Here is a 17,548-nt window from a genome sequence, read left to right on the forward strand (position 1 = left end):
ACAGGTTGCTCGCAGAGCTGGGTGATGCCCCATCCCTGGAAACGCTCCAGGTCAGCTTGGACAGGGCTCTGAGCAATTTGATTGGGTTGAAGGCGTCACTGCTCCCTGACGGGAATTGGAATAGATGGCATTTTAATGTCCCTTCCAACCCAAACTGCTSTGTGGTTCTGTAAGTGTGGAAGYCCCTGGACATGTCCTGGAGATAAGTGAGTCCCTGGGGAGTCCCACACCCTCCCTCCTGCCCTGCACCCTCACAACTGCCCCTGTCCTGCCTGCCAGAGCTTGATGGGGGCACTTCCAGCATGCTAAACTGTATTGAGATGTGCCCCACACACACACACCAGTGTTACTACASTCATCACTAGTTTTTCATATAAACRCATATAATAATTTATATATATGCATGTACATACATGTATATACAGACATACTATAGTTATGCAATATTTGGTATGGATCAGGATTCATGTTCAACTCCTGCAGAGGTGTAGTCCGGCTGAGGAAGCTCACAATGGCTGCAGGGCAGTCAGTTTGTCTGCTCAATCATGGTTTTTCAAATCCATTTTTTCCTTTTTTCACATCCTTGGGAATGTGCAGCCTRGGATACCAGAATGCAGCCTTATGACAACAGTCTGTGCACCATTTTTTGAGGGCACATGGCACAGCACACCATTCGTACYCCTCCACTGTAGGCCTCTCTCTCCTGCAGGGAAAATGAAGTATTAATCTCATTTTATTGGGAAACTGAGGCACAGAGGATCAAACAAAAGTTCTGTGGCAGAACCAAGGTGCAGTCTCATCTCTTTTCAAATCCAGATCAATTTAAACTCACAAAAATATCCTCCATCTGCATTTCTTCAGAATTGCCAGTAACACATCCCACAGCCTGGCAAACATAAACCATCTCTTCCCAAGAGGACACTCGGCCTCAACAAGTCACGGCCTGGCAGCAGCACCGGGTGACCCCATAGGTGTGACCCCACAGGTGCTTCCTCATCCCCTRGGGACAATCAAAGGACCTGGGGGTGCTCAGGGCTCTGCTCTCATGCACAGACCTCGTTCTTCCTCTCCACATTGTCTCAATGAATAATGCATGAATACGTACTCATCAGAATCCTAGATACTATATTTATACAAATACATCAGGGCCAAATTCTGCATTAGTGTAACTTCACTGACGTAAAAAGGATTACGTTGGTAAAAATGTYGGCCTTAAATATTTTTACCCAAAATAGATGTTTGGCAAACCCTGCTTTACCACTTTCTCTCAATTAAAACCCCTTTGTTCCCTGAGTAGGTGGAGTTTAGCTTGATTTAGCAATGCAAAGGACATGAAATTTAGATATAACTAAAATTCAAGACCTCAAGGCTGGTCTTAAATGGATCTTGGATTGTTGGCTGTACATATATAAGAGTCCCATGCAATGTTAATTACATGAAAACAAYCAAAAGTTGCAATCTTAATTTTATCATTCCTGTGACCTACCTAGGCATTGGGACACRTTAGAGTTTTCTCTAACTTGTGTTTTTCCACTTGCAAAAGACAATGTCTTCATATTTTAGTCACAGCAGTTCTGAACTATCTTTAAATTGCTAGAGATGTAGTCAAGTCCCATATTTACCTTGTGTGGAAATAAAACGGTGTTTTCCCAGTTCTGCTTTTCAAGTTTCATCCRTTTTACTGGGCCCACAGCCTTTTCGCTTCCCTAAAAGCACCACTGGAGGCTGGCTCCTTTGCCCACTGTGCAGCTGCAGGGCTCTTGGGTATCTCTGAGGCTGGAGATGGGAAGRTGAAAAGTTTTCAGCAGGTTCAGGCTGATCCAAACATGTGCTGCCATGGGAGGGGATGCATGGCCACCATACTTTGTGCTGGCATCTGCACACCATGATGGAGGAGGGATCTGACTCTTTTTCACATCTGAAGAACCTTTCAGAGCATCTCACCCTCTCAATACCACTGTGAGGTGAAATGAAATRTAAATTATCAGGAAAGCGTAACTAAGGCACCTATATATCTCCCTGACATTCCCCTGGGGGAAAATACAAAAAAGGCATTAGAAATGCAGGCAGGCAGTGCACAGCACCTGGGAAGCAGGTCCAGAGCAGCAGGATGAGCCCCTGACCCGAGCTCACTCACACACTGTGTGACAGGTTCCGGATGCACCAAACCTTTTGTGTATGCCCAGATCCCCTGCACACAGAATCCATGAAAAACTTTGGCACAGCCTGGGTGTGCAGGCTCGGGGACTGTGCCTTCAGCATTTCTGAGTGTCCAGAACTCTTGTAGAAATTGCTGCCCTGAACAGGCCTTTGGACATCAGTACACCGTGGACAAATATCCAAAGTCCTCTTTTTCTGTGCAGGCAAAATTTCAGAGACAAAGGACACGCTGAAACCAAAACAAACAGGATAGACAATGGCACAAATCCTGGTGCTTCACTGCAGCACAAACATGTCACCTTACAACACAGAATAATGAGGAAGCACAGAGAAGTCACTGATATCTTGAATGCCACTCTGGGGTTGTCCTTACTGAAACATCTCCACAGCTTCATTCATTACAGCATTCTTCCTGAGCTGGGATTTTATCACAGAAATTTCCTTTCTCAGCAAACMGTATTGTCTTCTCCATGGGTCTGCTGGGAGTGCCTCAAGCTGCAGTCCTGGTTGGAAGTCTGCAGGCACACTTTGGGGCTCAAACCCAAAACTGAGAATTGTGAGCTCCAGTGGCAGGTGCCAACCCCTGAGCTGACTCAGCCACTTTCCCGTCCCTCCGTGATCTCTGACTGCACTTCTCAAGCTGTGAACTGGTTAATTCTTCTGAGCCCCATGACAGTGAAAGCAAACTGACACACATCTAACTTCTGTTCAAGGCTTTGGAAATGCTACAGGCCYATATTAACAGCAGGGGAAATGCGCAGATCTAGACAAATATAATTACTTCTGATTCCTTTTTTCTGCCAACTTTTCATGAGAACCAGCAATGACTGTTGGGCAGGGACAGGATTTTGGGAATGATGTTTTGTGCATCTGTGACTGATGTCTGACACCAGCATCCTTCATTTGGTACTGCAGCACAACTRAGTCCTCATTCCATGCTGTAAAGTATATCTGAATTTTCCCCTGACCCATCATTTTTGTGCATCACTAAGAGATTTCCTTCCTTCTCTCTTCACCTCTTCAACAAGTCCTTTGAACATCTATTTCTATTCTCTCTTTTTTTCTCCTTTCAGAAGAGAACTTCAGTCAAACTGCTTGCCCTGCTCAGCCTTTCCAGCATTGCACAGCACAGTCAAACACTGGGGATATCAAAAAATTAAGGTCCTTTTAACTAGCATTTGTCTGATGGCTGTGTGCTAAAAGTCTAGTCAGGAAAGGCAGATAAACCACAGCTTTAAAAAATCCAAGCTTTAAAAAATATTCCTGAAGACAATAATTGCTTTATAAAGTTAAAAAGGAACCAGCCATAGGCTGAACTATTCATGAGTTGTTTTGGGCCACATTAAAGGTGGGGAAGGCAAGAAAGTGCTCCTCCAGGCCATACGCAGCCGTTCACACCTAGGAATTTTCTGGCTGTGCTCACACTTTGCCTTTCCTGTGTTCTACATATGCTGATGTCCCCTGCCCCAGATTTTCTCCTCTTTTGTATATTGCTTGCACAGGTCTGTGTTACAAATTAYTTCTCGTTTTTGAGGGGACTTGAAGGAAAAGTGTTTGAACTTCATGGAGAGGCAAAAAGAGGGATTGTGTTGCATTAGGTGAKTGCTTTGCTGTCTTTAGAGGTCACCTGTGGTATTTCTGCCCCAGCCATTGCTGTTTCCCATTTACTGCAGCAGCAAGCTATTAGTAATCTGATGAGCCAACCAGCCACCTGGCAAAACAAGGGTTAGTCAGGCTGAATTGATTACTCACACATTTCCATCTGATTTACAAATCAAGGTTGCTCTTTTTCCAATGAAAGAAGCAAAAAATAATCAAGCAGAGGGGGGGAAAAAAAAGAAGTTCCAATTCTATTTGCTGGGGTTTTTTTGTTGTTTGTGTTGTTCGGGGTTTTTTTTTTTAATTAGCCTTCTGCAGATGGATCCCTTCCATGTGCCATAAAGCTGATGGTCACATCAGCTGAGCTCTACTGGGCTTCAGCTTTCAGCGCCAGAACAATTACATGGGCACAGAGGGAACAAAAAAGCCTGTCAGACTCTCTGTAATGTTATGATCACGTTAACTGAGCAGTCCTTGACACTCACAGATAAGGACTGTAAGTTCTCTCGGTACTACAGAAATATTGACACAAAGAATATGTTTATTCCTGGCTGTGTCTCTGCAGGACAAGGTGGAAACAGCAACAGCAATCTCAGGACTTAATTTCTTTGGCCTTGCCAGGGCATCGGTGCTGCAGGGCCAACAGTTTATTGTTTTTTGGCTTTTTATCTTTCCTCCACTAGTTTGGAAATTATGTTGTCTTTTCAAGACAGTCATAGGTCCAGGGGGGGATAAGTTGGAAGAAACTCATTTGAGGATTTTTTTTGTGCTATTACTCTTTTGACTATTTAAGATAGTGAGGGGACCTGGGGAGAGTTTCTGATTTTCTCCCAAACTTTYTGTTCATTARTATACTKMGAGAGAAAACGCTAGCTGACCTTCYGGCTGCATTTCTCTRGGCCATCTTTAGCCAGGTCCAGCTCCAACCTCGGGTTTCCATGCACAACTCCTGCATTTTTACCAGCAAAAACACCCATGGAGCAGAGCTGTTCCTGCTGACACGATGAACACCCGAGGGAATCATTCCACCCTCGGCAGGGACAGGCGTGTGCTGAGCGTGTCAAACACGAGTTGTCCCATCACTGCCTCCCCTGCCTTGCTGGCGAGTGAAGCACAAGAGCTGGGCTCGGCTCTAAGCCCTGCTCAGCAGCCGATGCCTTCAATGGGACACATTCAATGGTGCATTGCAAGGGATTCAAGGGCAGCGGGCACAGCCCGGTCCTGCCGACCCTCCCGAAGGTGACTCAGGGACAGGCAGGTCTGTAGAGGTGACAAAACCCGCTGACTCACCTCGAGGACATTCAGCACCCACCTCTGCTCGTCTAAGTTTAGGAAAGCAAAATAGGCTCAAGACGTAGAGGCAGATCTGGGATGGGATGGGATGGCTCCGGTTCGGGAGCGGATCTGCGATAWACTGTATTCCCCTGCCCTCTCCTGGAAGGAATACGCCAGGGCTGGGTGTGCCTGGGCAGGATCCTTGCGCTGAGCTCTCCAGGAGGCGGTGAGAGCCGGCCGGTGCCTTTGGAGACTGTTYACAGCCCTGAGCAAGCGTGACCGTGTTGTGTCCACCGTGCGTTGCCATCACCGCGTCTGCCAGACACTGGCACACCTCTCGAGAACCTGGGTGTCTTCAAGGAAGAGCTGCCTGCCTGTCTGGCCTCTTGCTTTGAATTGGGAAACAGAGGGGGTGACCCAACCGAGGGAATTCAGAGCCTCTCGCTCACCTGAAATAGTAAACACAAAGCCTGCGTGAAAACACTGCATGAAAACACCAGTAACCTCGGCTCAGGTCACAGCTGGAGCAGCACCAGGGCAGAAATGCAGCACCACAGCACCAAGAGACACAGCTGCTGTGGGTWCTGGTGCAGAACTGGCAGGTGGGACCCCATCACTTGGCCACTGGTATGGTGAGAGCCCAGCAGGGAGGTTGGCTCAGTCTGCTTGGAAGCTGCAGAGTAGAGACAGCACAAAAGTCCTCAAAATTGGAAGATCCAGGTTTGATGTCTGATCCTGAGCCTTCAGCTGCGCTGTTACTGCTCCAGACACGCCGTTCAGTGATCATGACCCATTTACATAGATCCACACCCAGATACATCAAGAGATTTTGCAAAGCTTCCTGCATCTCAAGAGTCACAGGAATTACATCCCTCTTTTTTCTAAGCACCAAACAGCCAAAGCAATATTGGTTCTGTCCTACCAAGGACTGATGAGCAAATCACTGCTGTTGAGATAACAATGGGAGCAATAAGCCACAAAAACCAAGTGTGGAAACTCTATAAATAAGTTCTCTTGTTCAGTAGTTACAGCACAGGACTATGGATCAGGAGCCTGGAATGGCAGGACCAACCACATGTGCACTGTGTAACCTCAGAAGTGTTTCACAGGCTTCAAGATTTCTTTGTAGTTGTGTTCCACAAAGTCTTTCTAAACCCAGCGAAGAGTTATGCAAAGAGGTATCCTCTGGCATGTCAGGTGGGTAAATCACCTCATTCCAGCTGGGATGTTGTCAGCCCAGGGGAAAATGAGACCATGCACTGTAGACAGGCTGTGAGCAAATGTTGGTGRGGACATGATCTTCTAAACTCTAACTGCTCTGTGTTCATGATGGGGKAGTCTCTGAGAGCAAAACAGATCCCACCTAATACCTTGACCAGTTCCACAACTGTTTTTTCCCTGCTCTACCAGGACATAAGTCCTGTTTGCTGGGTTTGTAGTATTTTCAGCACCTCTTTACCCTCCTCTTCACCCTCTTATCAAAGAGATGAACTTCAGTAAAGCAGTTCCAACTGTCTTAAAAAGCGAGGTTTGTATTTCCTGCTTCAATACAGGGGTTAAGAATAGTGTTTCTGTTCATCACAGGAATAAATGTTAAATGGAAGTTGAGTTATATCCCTCCTGTGACTAATGTTCTAGCTTGTTTTCTAAAGTTAATTCTTCATATGCTTTTTTCCCCCTCTTGTTCCTTTTTACATTTGTCCAGACTCCTGCGTTCCTGTGGGACTAATTACCCACTCAGCAGTTACTCTGAAGTCCAATTGTAATAGCTGGCAAAACTCTGCTCTTCTATGCAAGCTTTTAAAATATTTCCTCAATTTATTTCAAATAGCACCACTCTCTGGAGCTTCTTCCCAATTTGTGTTGCCCTGGACTGAGATTTATTTTGCTGCTGTTGAGAGCTGACTGCTCTGCTTGTCCCAGGGCAGATATTCTCAGCAGACTAATTAATAATAAAAAACAGACAAAACCCCCAAACAACTGGATTGCTCATATCAAAAATTATCCACTGTGATGCAATCTTCTATTTTCTTATCTAGTGGGTCCTTAGTTGCAATGTAAGCAATAAAAAACCACTGCTTCAGACCTGGATTATTCTTCCTCAAAGTACAGATGTGATCACAGTAAATGTTTTCATTCACATCCACTTTAGACTTGTCAAAAAGTTTGGGGGAAGGTGAATTACATATCCTGCAATCTAAAGATGCCAGTTTTCTTATTCTGTAGGTGTTTGTGATCAAATGTGACCACGCCTGCTGGTGTTAGAAGCAATAYTGGAGAGATAAATTCAGATTACTGGAATATATTTTTTTCCCCACAAACACTGTTTGAGAGGAAAATACATCCCTTCCCAATCGTGCTGCTATTTAAATGTCTATATGGCCAGAAGTGACTCACCTCATCTCCTCGCTCTGCGGTTTCACGTCCTGTTCCCTAAGGATCATAATCTTGGCAATGTACAACTCAGAACAAACTGATGTTCATAAAATGGATTTCAAGTGCCTGGTGAAGAATACACAGAAACAAGATTGCAAGAAAGCCTTTTCTTCAGGACATCTGAATTGTGCCAGAGGCAGAGGGAATATGGCAGCTCTTGTGAGAAGAGCCTATAATCACTGAACTAGGGAGAACATCATGTCTTATTGAGTGCTTTAATTCTTCCATAACCTCTGCTTAATGACAYGCTAATTCTTTTATTTTCCCTAGGGAAAAGAGATCTCTAAACCTCTGCACCTCACCAGGTCTTCATCTGAGTGATTCTGGGATCTGTCTGCTGCAGAGGCTGATGCAAAAACTGCCCTCAGCTCTAAWGCCAGTTCARCCCAGTGATCAAGCAACATTCAGAYGGTTTTGCAGAAGCTTGCCTTTACCAGTGGCCATCCTGTGAGCTGCTGCAGGCAGGCAGGTTTCCCCAGACACCGTCAGGGCTCCTGGCCATCAGCAAGCAGCATCTCTCTTCCTGCAGTGAGGCACCGATCGTGCAAACCTGTCAGAGTCAGCTGAAGGTCACTGTGCCAATTCCCGTTGGAATTCCTTTCTAAATATCACAGCCCCTCAGGTAAATCCTGGCTGATTTCTGCCCTGCAGAGCRTGAGGTATTGCCATACCAGCCCTTCCCCTCACAGCCTTGTGAACACAAGCAGTCAAGGAAACTGCTTTTGCTTTTACACCAGGAAATAARCTAGTTGCCTCTATCAGAGAAGACAGAGAGGGTGTTKGGTTTGGAATAGCTTCACTTTTAGCATGCAAAGCCCATTACAAGCACAATAATTTGCTGATGGGGCCCACCAAACCAATACAGCAGCACCAGTAATAACCAGGGGTTTCACCAGTGAGCTCAGCTGAGGCTAATGAAATCAATTGCAAGCTCTGGATCTTTTAAAAAAAATGATTTGGTAATTAAATATTTTATTTCAAGACCTCTCTCAGTCCTATTGCAGTTCAAAATTACAGATTTTTAAAGATACCTTACCTCTGCTACACATTAAAACCCATACTCTCCCATTTTGGTAAGGCTAGCAATTTTTTAATAGCTTTCTACATCTTACAGTTATTTCATTTCATGAACCATTAAAAATGTTCCTGCTAATATTACAGACTCTTTTTTCACTTTCCCCAGGCATATCCTACATGTGGCAGCATCCAGGGAGCAGCTACCACCAGCAGCCCTGAGCTGCCTAAAGGAGAGGATGCTGTGCACAGCCACAGGTGCACTGGAACTCCTCCTGCTGGATTGACAACTTGGAAAACCCCAGTATTTCCAAAATCCCAACTGGGAGCTGTTCTTCATCTGTCATCAGCTTTCAATAAGAATCTAAGAACTGTCTGAGTATATAAAAATTGAAAACATCAAGCACTCCTTCCTTCCCATGACCTTTGTGCAGAGCTGTCAGAATGGACCATGGCTCAGGCCAGCACACAGTTGACCGGATCAGGAACAGCATTTCATCGAGTTCGGGCTGGATTCAGCCCACTCCAGGCTKGCTCTGGCAGATGTGGAATGTCAGCAGTGCCTTAGCAGCATGCAGGGCTGGCAGAGAGCTGGCAATGCTGGCAGTGGTGCCAGGAGGTCACAGGGAATCACAACCCCTGCCCTGCCACAGCCCCCTGGGGTGCAGGGACTGGGGTGCCTTAAGGCTGTCCTTGTGCCAGTCGCACCCTTCCCTGCAGCACTGGGAAACCTTCCTTCCCTGTGGCAAACACTCAGGGGTAGCAGTGTGTCACCCCATGTCCCCACAGCTTGTTGGGTACACGCTGAGGCTGCTGCTGCCTTCAGCAGCCCTTCACRCAGGCATCCAAAATATCTGCACATAGATAATTCCTCTTGTGCCCTGTCAGTGCCATGGAGCCAAGGCACATCCAGGGATTTACTGATCCCCTCTGCTGGGCTGCCCACTGCACAAATGGCATTTRTTTGTGCCAGCCTTGTCCCCAGCACGGGAAAGGCTGAGAGTTCATTGCACTTTTATCTGTTCGAGGGTCAACAGCAGAGGATGCTCCTTTTAAAATCAACTCCTGCTGGCTTTTCTGAAGTCTGAGGCTTCTGGAGCAGCAGGAATTTAGCAAGGAGGAGCCAGGCATGCAAGCAGATGTGCACGGTGCAGAGCAGCAGGGGCCACCGGTGCCAGATTAATGCCACCACACGAGGCAAAGTGGCCGCAGCGGCACACGGCCGGGCCCTGCCAGCTCTGGGGACAGGGACAGTGTTGCAGCCTTTGACGTCACCGCAGCGGGATCAAGCTCAGACATCTGTCCCAGGAGCAGATTGCGCAGGGCCCCCGAGAACAGACGCGTTGTGCAACGGCAGAGCAGCTCCACCGAGAGAGCGGGCACATCCCTGCCTCCAGCAGCTCAGCACCCATGCCTGCCGTGGGGAGAAACAGCCAGAGTTGGGCAAAGAAATTGGTGCAAGTCTGGTGTTTAATAATTTGTCCGCTGGCAAAACCATTTTTAAATAGAGGGGGCATCACTGGGCAGCAGAGAATGGTGCACAGAACTGTTTGCCCTCACACTGGGGATGTTTGCGTGGGGTAAAAGAGAGGGTTCCAGTAATCCTTGCAATTTTGGGCACTCCTAATACAAAGGGGTTTGGTGAAGAGAAATAAAGGCTACAAATATGCCAGGGACCCATCAGATTGGTATGAGTGCAGGGAGATGTTTAGGTCTTTCGCAGGTAAGAGAATCAAGGGATATTCATGGGGAAGCCAGAGATGGTGATGATTTTGGAGCTGGTGGGAGGGAGAGAACTCAGAGCACACAGAAGGGCTCTGAGGCCGCCAGAGGAAATGGACACAGAAAGCCCCAGGCCACTCCCACCATATTTGGGGCAAATGGTTCCATGCTGGACTCAGGTGTGGGATGCCACCCCCAWGGAGGACACTGAGGGCCAACACATCAGTCCAGGCAATGGAAGACAACAACACAGGAACCACTGGGCTCAGAGTTGGACCAAAGAATGGAGAGAGTTGGAGGTATTTTGGGAAAGAAAAAAGCCCCCCAGAGGGGCTGCTGGTGGAGCTGCAGGCAGAGGGGACAGGGCAGGACCATGCCCAGCATCCCTGGTGAGCTCAGCCGTGCCACGGCTCTGCTGGAAGCAGCAGTGGGAAGGGGCCCAGCCAGCACAGCCCAGCGGGTGAGACGAATCCTCATAAAAGTATGAGCCAGCAGGAAATCTTCAGCAACCCAGAACAAGAGATGCGGAAAGGAATAAAAATTCCTAAAAGAAAAATCACCTTGAACAGAGGCTCCTGGGCCACACTGGAAAGCAGCCCCTGTGTGGGACAGGGCCAGCCTGAGGAATTGGCACTTCTCGACCCTCTTTTGAAGCCCATTGAGACCCAGACAGGAGACAAGAAATTTTGTCAGCTCAATAACTGCTGCCTCCTCCTCCCTCACACCCACTTTCAGGAGGAAATTGTGCCAGGAGCTTCTTTGGCTGCCTCTAAGCCTGCAGACCTGCTGAGGAGCCATGTGGGCTGCTTCAAGGGCCTGACTGGAGCAGCCACACTTTAATGCAGCTGCAGGATTTACCACCAGAAAAGAGGTCAAGCTGTGACCCAGGATGAGCAGAGCATGAAATCTCAGGTCTAACACAGTGTATGGAGAGTGGAAGGAAAATCAGACAAACTGCTGGAGGCTCCATTGGCCTTGGCCCAAAGCAATGCTGTGTATTCAACAAGAAAACTTTGAACAACTGAAAAGACAATCTTCAGTGAGGAACTTGTGCTGTAACAAAACAGAGATGTATTGTAGTGGTGGAACTCCTTGGGTCACCATTCAACAGGCTCAAAGGCAGAAAATTATGACAAGATGCTAGAAAAAGTATCAATAAAATAAATAAGAGCCTTTTAGCTAGTCCTTTGAGCATGGATTAGCCACAGGCCAGGCTCAGAAAGCACTGCAAAGTCTACAGGAAACTAAATATGAGGATAACAGAAATCTAAACSGTCCTATTTTACAAGACCCTTTCCCACAGCCATCACTGATCTGAGCAGCCCGAACAAGCTCCGTTAGATTTTATCAGGGAAGCTTTAAAAGTGGCAACTGGCAAAAGGGGCTGGATCTGAAGGACTGGAGTCAGACCCTTTCCCTTCAGGGTACAGTCCAGGGAAATTTAGATCAGTAAATGTAACACACACATGTGGCAGACCATTTGATAAGATCAGCCTGTTTTCCATACCTGGATGGTGTTCTGCTGCTGTATCAAAAATGTTCACAGTAAGACAGAGGCTGCCAACCTCAGCTGGGCCCAAAGCTGTTCCAAACCCCGGAATTTACCTTGGACATGCTGCTGCTGACAGGGGAAGAGCCGTGRGCAGGCAGGGAGCAGAGTCCCTGCTGAGTCAGCCAGTGCCCAGGGCCCCCAGAGCTGCTCCTCTGATGCTGGGCTGGCCAGGTTTGCCAACCTTGCACAACCCCTGGGGAGATGGAGTGAGGAGGGAAATATTGCAGTGGGCACCTGAACRCATCAGAATCTTTCAGCAGCAGGAACAGCTCCTCTGTCTGTGCCTGACTCAGCTCCCAGGATTGCAAAACCCCTGCCCCTATCAAATGCAGCTGGTAGGGTTTCTAATTTAGAAGCTGCTTTGGAACAGGAACAGAGAATGCATTCAAGGCTGATGGCTGAAGCTGGCACAAGTCTGCATTCAGCCAGGTGAGACCTTTGCCATGCCCCACAGAAACTCCCATCAGAGGCTCTGAGAACCATTGCCCCCATTTTGCACAGGGGAAGTCTGGGCTCAGGACACACCTCACATCTCTGGGAACCTGACCTAGGGGGAAAGAATGGCTTTTTCTATGGGCTGAAGAGATCCATGGGAAACAGGTGTCATTTGGTAATGACAGCGTTCCCATCTAGGAGAAAGCAGCTGAAAAATAAAGCAAAATTACATTAAGACCAATATTRGCAGCATTGCTGAGAGAGACAGCCCAGAGGCAGGAGAGAATTTTTGGGGCAGAGTTCCGGCTATCCAAAAAGGGAGTGTGAGTATTTCAAGTGGGCTGAACTCAGCATCACAAGAGAAAGACCATTGCCCTGCCTTGAGACAGAGGGTCACCTCGCAGAAATACCCACCTCCTCACCAACAGGGGCTCTCAGGAGCTAATTCCTTCAAGCAGTGAAGGGGTAAGTGATCTGCAGATTTTCAGGTGAGAGGCCTTTGAGTTAACAGCAAATACAGGCCTGCTGTGTTARATGAACTTTATTCCATTTACAAAACATGGTGAGCTCCTCACGAGCTGCATCTGCCAGGTCAAACTGTGTTGGAAGGATCTGACTCACTTTCATCAGACTTGCAAGAAAATGAGTCAGGCATAATCTTTAATATCTCAATCAGCCCCATAATCCTCCATAGTTCTCCTGCCTCAATTCATCATTCCCTGGCAATCCCTTTGGGAGATGAATCTGAGGCACATTCAGTGCTGTAAGGTGTGGGAAACGACAACAGTTATCATCTGAGGAGGTCAGCAAATGAAAAAGGGGTTAAAGGACAGGCTCTTCATGCCCTGGAAGCCAGAGCTTTTTGTGTTTCGATGGGAACACTGGTGAAAGCATCACAGGACACATCTCAACAAGGATTGCCAGAGCTGTGAGGGACTCGGRGAGCCCCTGGAGGAGACAGGATCCAGCCCTGAGGACAGGGAGGAAACTGAGGGTTTGGGAGTGAAGGAAGGAACAGCAGCCTGGAGGTGGAGTGTGAGCAAAGTGGCAAGAAAAGTCCAGGGCTTGTCTGTGTCAGGGAGGGCAGGAGCACTGGAGGAGCCTCACTGCTCGAGAAATGCCTCTGCCTGATCTCTTAAGCCTYGGAGATTAGGACAAGGCTAAGGAACTGCCAATCTGGAACAGACCAGTGGTGCCTGTGTTCGASCACCCAGCTTCCAGCAGAGTCCAAATTTGGATGCTTTAGAGGAAAATCTTCGATAGCATCCCAGTTCCAGGAAGAGTGTGATACACTGAGTGCCTGCTCSCTCTGGGAGAGACACAGGGCTGTAGCAGGGCAGAAGGGCTATTTATAAATGTATCAGATGTCAGCTGAGCTCTTTGCACTTTCTTTTCTCGATCAAGTCTAATGAGAAGGAATACAGGCTGAGGGGAACAAATGAACCCAGGTTAACGAAGAGGTGTCCATCTAATACAACATAAAGGGAGGARCAGCAGCTGGCTCTGTGCCCAGGGCTACAAGGCCTCTGAAAGCTGAGCGAGATCACTTTACTGACAAACATAGTGACAGAGAAGGGTTGAGAGTGCTGTTTGTGATGATGGTTCTGCATTATCAGACAGAGAATTGTTTTCACCTGAAAAAACCTGGATCCAAACCTATTCATGGAAGTTCCATTGTGCTCTCTGCTGAGGACATGCTGTGCCTATCAAAATAATAAACAACCTGMGGGGTTAACTCTTTCTCTCCAAACCTGCTACGAGAAAGCTAGAACAGACATTTAAACACAGAGAAAAGTGGATAGCTGCTCCAATCAATGTTCCAGCCAGCATCTGCTCTTTTTAATTAGTTGAAGTCTGGTGTTGTCTGGAGATAGAACTGCTGAGTGGAACTGTGCTGGCTTCTTTTCTGCTTAGCCAGCTAATCTGGTCCCTCTTGGTCCTTGGGAGCTGCTTCTCCATTCACAGAGCCTGCTGTGTGCTGATCCTCGGGCTGTGCCCTCAGACCATGKGGATGTTTCACTGCAACAGCCTTCAAATCACTTCTCCACTGGAGAGAAAACTGACAGGAAGATATTTTACACACACACTCTCCTCCTCCCGGACACGTGTTTGTGTGTTGCTTCTCTTACTCAAAACTCAGTTTTCATCCACAAAAAGGCACTGCCACGGAGCAGACACAGGTGGATGGAGAAGGCTTCCCCAGGACCTGCCAACCTTCCTGTTTTGCTGGAAGCTCACTGATCCTTCACCTCACTCTCCGTAACACGACCTTTGMGGATCTGAGTGTTTCAATTACACACAGATGAATAATTTACAAGTYATGGCTGTTGCAATAAACAAATCCTTCTGCTCTGTCCAAACATTCGACATCTTGTGAATTTCCCCCAATTTGCAAAAACCTCCAGGACTTAAGCAACATTAAAAAAAACGTCGGAGGAGCAATTGATGAGGGAAGAGCAGGGTGGCATTTCACAGCAGCAAACAGAACTGGCAGCAAGTATTCCTCTTATCTCCGAGCAGGGCATTGACCTGCTGTACAAACTCCAGGTAGGAAAGCCACTGGTAAAGCAACCCCAGATGTAATATTTACCTAAGAGGAGACATTTCAGTGGAAAACAAGCTACAGGATCTGCTGACATCCCAGTGGGGAGGAGAACAGCGGTCATTCACACCGATGCAGGCAAAAAGAATAGGAACGGGATCTGGAATTTCAAAGTATTTCTGAGTAATAAAGCTGCTGTTGCGTGAGGAGCATGTTTGTGCTGTCCATGACTCCAGCTGAACAGACAKAAAATGTGGATTTGGTGCTTGTCCTGCAGGAGATCCACTGCCCAGCATCAGCAGAGTCACTTTGTTTCTGTGTGTCCCCTTGGAGTGTTCCACATTCAAAACACAGATGCAGATAAGAGGCTCCTGCAATAAAACAGCCAGGCTGGCACTAAACATTCCTGAAGCACTGCAGCTGGTACCCTGCAATGCCTCATTCTCTGGCAAGGGGAAGTGGATCCCATGAGCTGCCCTGGGAATATGAGCCACAGTTTTGAGTTACAGATAATAGTTCCTGTGCAAGCTTCTCTGGAGAAGATAGGATCGAAACAGCTCAGGAGCAAAGCGCATAACAAGGTTGTTTTTATCTTTAATCCATTCCACATGAGCAGAAAGAGCTTGGAGCCATGAAGCATGTGCTTCCTTTTGCAGCTCAACCCATAACTTCAGCTTATTAATCCTTTTTGCTCTGCTTTGTAAGTCCCTGTTGAAGAAAATTTGTGTGTAGGACTTGTAGGATCAGCCCTTTTTACCAGCTGCAGTTTCACTATCGTCCTAAGTGAAAGAGGYAATTCCATCTTCCCCCAGCCCATGCATCCCTCTTCCTCAAGCCATCACAGTGATCACGATAAAAGAGGATTTTTCCTCGGGCAGGGTATTTTTCAGCTGGATCAGTTCCCATGCAGTCACAGCAGCTGAAGTTTTGCCACAAAGCAAGGGCCAGGAAAACGGCTGGAACTGTGCCTCAGGAGCTTAATGCAAAATCATGAARTTTCAGCCTCAGGTTCCTGGGTCATTTGTCCGTGCAAATAGTGTGGATTTATAGTCCAGCTTAGGAAAGTCTCCTTGGCTCCAGCTTTGTGGCTCTCTTTTGCACTATGGGCCAAATGCAATGTCTAGTTCCCCAAAGTCCTGAACTCTGAGGGAAGTCTGGAACTAGTTACAGATTTCATCTGGGGACTAGGTTTAAATGGTTATGCAGAATTGCAACCATATTGTGTATTTATATCCTTACCAGAGCAAACCAAAGGGGTCACCCCACTGAACCCAGCTCAGCCTCTCAGATCTCAGCCCCACTGTCTAGAGACTTCATGAAAYCTCCATCTTTAGAGATTTCCAAAAGAGCTGGGCAAGGCCTCGAGCAGCCTGACATTGAAGTTATCCCTGCTTTGAGCAGGAGGCTGGACTAGAGACCTCCAGAGGTCAATCCCCAATAACATTATTCTGAGATTCTGTYATCTTCCACTGCATCTGCCCCAGGCTCTGCTGCAGCACCACCCAGCAGTGCCCACACTGCCTGATCCACACATCAGGGAGCCCAAACCAAGACCTTCTTCACAACCTTGGCTGCACTAGCTGGGAGCCAGAGCAAAGCACACACCTTATCTGTGTGCAGATGTCTCTGCACACACCAGAGCTTTGCATTGCAAAAAAAACCATCCCAGCTCTGGCCAGGATCCCAGCCTGAAGGCTGCAGAGCGTTTTCTCTTGAGCAGGAAGGAGCCTGCATGCTCAGCAAGAACGAGTGTGAAACAAATCCCCGAGCACCTGCTGCTCGATGTCCAAGTCATCACACAGCACCCCTGAGCACCCGCAGTGAAACGGAGGATGACAGCGACTGGCTTGTCATTTCCATGTGGCCCTCCAGAAATTTCAGCAATTTTGAGCCACTAAATTGAAATCTGAGCCGTTGAAAGAATTAGGTGCATTTCCTTTGGGTGAGACAYCCCATGAGCACAGTGCGGCTGAGGATCGGGGATGAGCCCGCTCAGCTCTGCTCCATCAGCTGGAGCTGAGATCACGGCTCTCCTTTCACAGCCTTCCTCTGCGGTCACTCCTCCTTCAGCCCAGAGGCTGCAAGAGAGTTCCTTGGTGCTCCTCAGAGCTGGAGACCTCATCTCTAAGGTGCAAGGGGATGGAGGAGCCGGAGCGGGAGGCGTGGGACGGCAAATGCCAGCCCGGCARTACGGGGCTGCTGCCATCGCGTGGCTGGCTCTGGCCATGCAAACGCGACCGGGGACATCTTTTCCAGCTGCAAAATTTTCCATTGAGATAAAATCCCTCATAAGCTGCAGCTGGAAGAAGCAGGAGGTGAACAGCAGATCCAGTGATCAGACTCCGTGGGTCACAGCACTCGCGTACCAGGGCTTTGTGGATGCTCCTGGGAGCTTTCCTGCTTTGCCTTCTGCTCCTCTGCTTTGGGATGGCTCCACCCCAAGCCATGGCAATCCTTTCTCCATCAGGCCAGCACTTCCCTGTGTCCTGTGACCTGAGGAGACAGGGGACAGCCCTGTCGCTGTTGAGGGGCCCTGGATTTGCTGTGCCCGTGCAGAGTGTGTGGCCTTCACGGTGGGCTGGTGCCGGGAAGGGAGATGATCCACAGGGAAACAGAGACATGCTGGGATCAGATGGGATGGATATGCTCTCCAGAACTGTTTCTTTTGGCATCTTGCACTRAGTTGTGGTGCTGACGCAGGGATTTATACTGTGAATAAAGTACAAATGGAGGAGAGCTACGTGGTCACTCTCTCTCCCACTTTCAGGCTCTCTACCGATCTCAGGAGCATGCACAGAACTTGAAAAAAGTGT

The 17,548-nt window shown here is 47.9% G+C and overlaps 1 long non-coding RNA gene across 1 annotated transcript; it reads right to left on the reverse strand.

Moving 5' to 3' along the window:
* Positions 1 to 427: 427 nt before the first annotated feature.
* LOC130589108 (uncharacterized) lies at positions 428 to 8,575 on the reverse strand. The gene is made up of 4 exons (XR_008967051.1): positions 7,432 to 8,575; positions 5,072 to 5,483; positions 1,623 to 1,957; positions 428 to 703 (listed from the first exon to the last, which is right to left on the reverse strand). It is a non-coding gene; the product is annotated as an uncharacterized LOC130589108 (long non-coding RNA).
* Between the last annotated feature and the right edge of the window lie 8,973 nt (positions 8,576 to 17,548).

This window comes from Malurus melanocephalus, unplaced genomic scaffold, assembly GCF_030028575.1.
Source record: "Malurus melanocephalus ecotype Western Australia unplaced genomic scaffold, MMel_1.1 scaffold_24, whole genome shotgun sequence".
Taxonomy (NCBI): Eukaryota; Metazoa; Chordata; class Aves; order Passeriformes; family Maluridae; genus Malurus; species Malurus melanocephalus.